Source organism: Cyprinus carpio, chromosome B10 (assembly GCF_018340385.1).
Source record: "Cyprinus carpio isolate SPL01 chromosome B10, ASM1834038v1, whole genome shotgun sequence".
Lineage (NCBI taxonomy): Eukaryota > Metazoa > Chordata > Actinopteri > Cypriniformes > Cyprinidae > Cyprinus > Cyprinus carpio.
The window spans coordinates 351,636-358,760 of NC_056606.1; positions in this window are offsets into that span (position 1 = coordinate 351,636).

Sequence of the window (7,125 nt, forward strand, 5' to 3'; positions counted from 1 at the left end):
AGAACATGAAATAAGTGAATATGAAAAAGCCCTGGATACATTCAGGCCAGCATCACTTAAATACCAGAACGATATCTTCTACGCCATCATAAAAATAGAAAATATGTAAAATATGTAATGGGCAAACACTAGGGTGACCAGATGACTCTATAGGGATTTTAAAGCTCCCCTTAAACTGAATGCAAAGAATCTGTAAATTAAGCATTGACACCTTTGCTTAATTGAGTGTTGTTGCCTTTACGGTGTACAGCAACAGTAATAATGATGTAAAACATCTGCAATTCTGAACATGTTTCACTAGCTTCTCTTCTGTGAATTAAAAATAAGTGGCCCTAGTGTAGGGTTGCCACCTTTTCCACAAACCAAATCCGGACATATTTCTCAATTAGCCTATAAAACACCATACTATCAGATCCTGGTACATATCAATAACATCATACTGTTGGTATTTTTAGCAATTGAACTTGCAGGCCATAGTGGATACAGTAAAATAATTCCTAGCTGGTTGCACATTTCGCTAGTTCAGTATCGTGTTCATAACTGTGTAACACCACTGAAAACTCACAGAAAAACTCAATCATTCATACTTTCTGTCTACGTACTTTAAACGCGTTACATATTTATATAGTGTATTATACAGTACATTAAATATAAATAACAAAAATAATAAAAATAATTAATACACTAAAACACAATAATAATAATAATAATAATAATAATTAATACATGTTAACAGTATGTATGCTTTGCCTTTGCCTTTGTATGCATACATTCGGGTTTGTTAATTGGCACCCGGACACAGATGCCAAGAACCAGACTGTCCGGGCGAAACCCGGACGGCTTAAAACCGACGGGTGGCAACCCTACCCTAGTGATACGCACTGGTGCTGAAATCAGTATCTGATTGGTCCGATCAACTGCAGGAATTGTTAACAGCTAATTAGTATTCTGGGTTTACATGGCATGGTAATTTAACAACAATACTTATTTACGCAGAGGTGTAATGGTTCATTCATACGTTCTCCAGACCTTATCCGCAGCATCCCGGGCATTATGGAGTCATCTGGTCACCCTAGCAAACACCCAATCCATGTAGAGCTCAGCATGTGACTATTTTTCAATATTGCTTTCGCGTTATTTCTTGAACTTCTGTTCCCACCTGCAACAAGGCATAGAGATCCTGCAAATCCCACAAGACAGAAATATTCCCCACACGAGAGCCCCTTCCCTCAACTGTGTTCATCTCAGCTTCCATGCCTGTTGGCACTAAATGACTTCCTCACCTACCTTCAAGGTCATTTTCTTGCATTTTAGAGCAAACATATTCTGTATACACTTTGATAACCTTAAACATATTGACTTCAAAACTTTGATCCACCCACTAATAGCAAACAACTCAGAATTGAATGGCGGTTGGTTTTGTGAGTAGAAGAAAACGCCTTCTTTTGAACAATCTCACCGCTATTAAGTACAGATTTATCATTTGTGATAAGGGGGGTGAGTCAAAGTTTTGATTTAATCTAGCCCCAGGTTTTTAAATAACATATTTACTTTTACTTTCAAAAATCATGAATTTGGTGTTTTTCTGCAAATTACCCCTCTTTTTTTTTGTTTACCCCACCAATCCCACCCACTACAACATATATTCGACCCGCCACTGCTCTATGGCAGCGGCCTGTACAGGATCCCAGTCCCGTTGCAAGTTTAAATTCCATTCATTTTATGATATTGCTACATAGTTTCCTGGTTTTTGTGTTGCTTTTTTGCTCCCCTTCATTAGAAGAATCTATGTAAATGGCTAAATCCCTTTCATGGGCAGCTTCCAATGGCTCAGAATAACCCATGTGATATGTGTAGTGTATGTTCCCACTTTTCCTGTTTGGATTACTTTGCACTTATCAACATTAAATGTCATTTCATAAGTGTCTGTTCAATCCATGATTTTGATCCCCAATCCTGTTCCTGGAGGAGCCGCAGTCCAACAGGTTTTCTAGATCTCCAAAATGACCAGCACCTTCAGAACTGGGAAGTGTAGCTAAATTGGTCCAGTTAGAACAAGACTTGGTTGAATTAGGTAGTTCAGCCCACAGCTGGAATGAAAATCTGGAGACACTGCGGCCCTCCAGGACCAGGATTGGGGACTCCTGGTCTAAGTCATTTAGTAAATTCCTTGCTGTTTGCCACTTCCCCACTTTGTATCATCTGTAATTAACTAGTTTGCTATCTATCCACCACATGCAAATAATTTCATATAGATCAGAAAGAGCAACAGATGTAAAACAGACCCCTGTGGTACACTGCTGCTTACACTGGCCCTGATAGAGGATACGACCCTTAAGATGAATCACTGTTCCCTGTTTCTCAACCAGTCCATGTGCAGACATTAGTTTTTAATTAAGAATTAACCTTTTATGACATTAAACACGATGTAAATTTTGGCAATTCTTCTGTTTTCTTTTTGTCTTTGTATTTCACACAATTAAGAAAGCAGTTATTATTACGTTATGAATGCATATCACAAACACCTGTCACTGTCATTCAGTGAGCAACTGTTTAGACTCTATTTGTAGTGCAGCAAAACTTTTGGGTCATTTGCCAAAAACCTTGACCTCCTTTGATTTCAATAAAAACAAAAGGTTGTAATTAGGCCAGCACAATCGATGGTGTGAGGACCCTCTTGAATTGCGAAGGCCCTATTGTTTCCGGAGAAAAGGCGAAGGCCCTATTGTTTCCGGAAGAATTATTTTTTAGGGCCCAAGCCTTGAAAAGGCGAAGGCCCTATTGTTTCCGGAAGGATTATTAGGGCCCGAGCACCGATGGTGTGAGGACCCTCTTGGAATTGCTCTGTTTATTATTATTATTATTATTAGGGCCCGAGCACCGATGGTGAGAGGACCCTCTTGTTTTTGCTCCGTTTCTTCTTCTTCTTCTTCTTCTTCTTCTTCTCCAAAGTAAATTGCTTTTTAGAGGGCCAAAACATGCTCGAAAACTCATGAAACTTTGCACACGCTTCAGAAGTGGTGGCGCCATATATGGAAATATATGATCATAGCGTACCACATTAAATCCACTGAATGCTTTCTGATTTGTGGACTTAATCATGGCACAATGTTTCTCCTGGTTTCCACGGCTTGACGCTGTTTGATCTCATAGAGATCTACGGGTATGCTTGGAGACATTTGAATGCTTCTCACTAGATCTCTCAAGCGATGTTGTTATTTCTGTGGTGAATTGAAATGCTTTCTTACTGTATCTCTGTGAAGTAACTAACAGTGTTGCTTGATCAAGATCGGCTCACGCTGCACTGACATCAGTCCAAACTGATAAACGGTCAGTGAAGCAGAAGCACAAATGATTAGCAGATGATTGAGTTTGCCATTTGATGTTGGGCAGCGTTGTTGTGTTCGCTGATATATATATATATATGATATATATATATATATATATATATATATATATATATATATACATATAAATATAGCTGCATAACCCCTGTGTATTTAGGGCCCAAGCCTTGAAAAGGCGAAGGCCCTATTGTTTTTGGCCAAGGCACCGACATGTGGTGCAACGGCTTAGACCAATAGCTGCATTGCACCTCTATATTTTAATATTTATTTTGCCTTTTGCCACTTTGGGGCTCTTAATGTGCTCAAAAGCTCTTGCAATTTTGCACCTGCGTCAGAAGCCGCGGCCATCAGGGCGGGGCGGAGGAAATCTAGTACCCGTGGCGTGGGGGGGGGCTCGACAAGCCCCTGGAATGAGGTCCAACACTTGTCCATATATCAAACAGAAGTCGGTTATTATACATTGTTTGGAAAACGCATACAATGGAATGTGAAATACTAGGGAATTCATCTGATTGCCACCAAACTTGGTGTGAATGAAGTCAGCTTTTAGGGTTGTTTATGCACGCTGTGGAATTTAGAAGAAAAACTTCGTCCTAGGACATTTGGGTCTCTTAACGTGCTCAAAAACTCTTGAAACTTTGCACACGGGTCAGAACCCGTGGCTATCAGGGCCGGGCCGAAGCTGGTACCCGGGCGTGGCAGGGGGGCTCGACAGCGCCCCCTTGAATGGGATCAGAAAACATCTCATCGTTTAATATATCCTTCACTTTTTTAACCCATCACGACAGCAAAACAGCAATTATGGATATTTATGGAAAACTCAAAACGCACAATGTGAAATACTAAATACACATAATAAATCCGATCAGTATGAGGCGTTTGGAAAACGCATACACAAAGGAATCGAAATACTCCTCCTAGAAAATAATTCGATCGGCCCCAAACTTCGGTGTGTGCATGGGAAGTCAAAGACATTGAGGATGAATTCTTGCGAACAGTTTTTGCAGAAATCTGGGGATGGCGTTCTTGCGGAAAGATTTTGGCGAAATGGGAATACAGGAAGTGTGTAATAACTTCTGCATACATTGGCTGTCTGATGGGGAAAATTCGGCAGTGTGAATAAGAGGCCGATCCACATGGAAGTGACTATTGTAGATCTACGTTATCAACTGGCAATAACTGATGCGACTTGTCCCCGTATTTTTCATTAGGTTCCACACATAGCCGAATAAAAGCATAAGGATATTTGCAGTATGGAAACACTAATAACAAAAATATGTGAAAGAACTTGGCATCTTCACAAAGTAGTGCCACATTCTTTAAACTTCTTTGAAATTCTTTTAACCGTCATTCTTTTTGGATGCTTTTAAGACTCGTGAGCAAACTTGTAAACCCTGCCTGTATAAATCGTAACACATCACGGCTATTTGCCAGTAGACTTGTGCAAAGTTTCAAAAGCGTTTGCTGAAATATCATAGCATAACTTTGTCAAAAGGAAGGGCAATGAGACTTTATCTACATTTCACAAAGCTAGCACTTTCTAGATTCTTAGCTTTAGCCATAAATCTTTTTTATATGCAGCCATTGCTGGCGACCAAAAGGCAGTCAGCTTGTGGTTTGAATGTGGAACTGGAAGTCAACATCACATTTAATTTTCTAACAAAATGTATAGAGCAAAGTTTCAAGCGAGTGTGTGTCTGGGTGGGGGAGGGAGTAAGGGTAACTTTTGACTGTAGGGGGCGTGATTGGATTTTAGCGTCTTAAGCATAAGGATTAAAAACAAAAGAATAATACAAAAAACAAAATACTAATAAAAAAATATAACAAAATAATATAGCACAATGCATGAATACAAATAACAAAATATTGTGCGCTGTTTGTAGTTCTTGTGAGCGCAAATGAGCATTTGAAAGTATAATCTGTGTCAAATGGCCCCTGATAACACTTCATTGTACAGCACACTGTTGTGAGTGTGTGTGATCTGTTTTTTATGGAGGGAGGGGGAGGGGTTTGTGTGACTGTGTATCAAAATTTTTAGATTTTGGAGGGTTATATAAATACATTATAAAACATACATTTCTAACTTGTAAAAAAAGTAAAATTCACTTTATAAAAGACCCACATTTCTAACTTGTATGGATATGGATAATTTGACGTACATGGTTCAGTTTAAGATAATAGGTGTCCCTTATTTTGCCACACTGAAGGTGGCAACCCTAATGGTGACAGTTAGTGTTCGACTTCTACATTAAATCCATCGTGAATGTTTTCTGATTTGTGGACTTAATCATGGCACAATGTTTCTCCTGGTTTTCCGACGCTTGGCTGTTTGATCTCATAGAGATCTACGAGGTATCGCGGAGACATTTGAATGCTTCTCACTAGAGCAGAAGCGATTGATGTTATTATTTCTGTGGCGAATTTAAATGCTTTCTTTACTGTATCTCTGTGAAGTAACTAACAGTGTCGCTTGATCAAGATCGGCTCACGCTGCACTTGACAGCAGTCCAAACTGATAAACGGTCAGTGAAGCAGAAGCACAAATGATTAGCCGCTGTTGTGAGAATTTATCAGTTTGGACTGCTGTCAAGTGCAGCGTGAGCCGATCTTGATCAAGCGACACTGTTAGTTACTTCACAGAGATACAGTAAAGAAAGCATTTAAATTCGCCACAGAAATAATAACACCGCTGAGAGATTTAGTGAGAAGCATTCAAATGTCTCCGTTATTACCCGTAGATCTCTATTAGATCAAACAGCGTTGCCGTGGAAACCAGGAGAAACATTGTGCCATGATTAAAGTCCACAAATCAGAAAATACGATGGATTTAATGTAGAAGTCCAGACACTAACTGTCCTGGGGTTTGCCACCTTCAGTGTGGCAAAATAAGGGGATCCATTCTACCTTTAACAAACAAAAAAAAAAATTTGCCAGGTAAATCATATAAATAGCTTTCTCCGCCTTTTATTATTTGTACAGTCCAACTTGGCTAAAAGAAAACATATTAATAATCACACAATGTAACATTGAATACATTTAACATTAAAAACTTCCCTCAGTAAAAATTTCCCCCACACACCAATTTGTCCAAAAACCAGTGTGGCTAAAAGTAGTGAAGACCACTGGGTTAAAGTGATAATTTTTTACTTTTAAAACTGCATTTTCCAAAAGATAGGCAAAAATCTTACACTAAACCATGTCAAATTATCCATATCCATACAAGTTAGAAATGTGGGTCTTTTATAAAGTGAATATTAATTTATATAACCTAAATAAAAAAAATATACAATAAATCCACCAAAAACTATAAATCCTAAAAAGAAAAACCTATTATTTTGTTAATAAATCTAAAAGAAAAGCCTATTGTTACAAATGCTGAGGTATTACTTTCCCCACGCAAGCGAATGTATCTCGTCTAGAAAGTGGGCCGATAAAATGACCTTACTCACTGTTGTTTTAGTACTATTTCAGCAAACGTCGACTGGCTCTACCTTATGGCTAAAGACATGTCTTTGCAATGGCTGTGAAATTTATTTCTTAATATTTGTTACATTGGTATTATCCGTACTGCAAGTATCCTTATGCTTTATTCAGCATGTGAGCTATGTACGGGACAATCGCATTATTGACTGATAAGGGCATCGACCTGAAGCTACCGGCCTGGGCAGTGGTTGTGCGAAGATAGTAAAGTAACTTTCCCGAAAGTACATCACCTTTCAGCATAAGCTCAAAATATGATCGCTATATTTAAGCTATTGACACAATAATGTTTTTAACT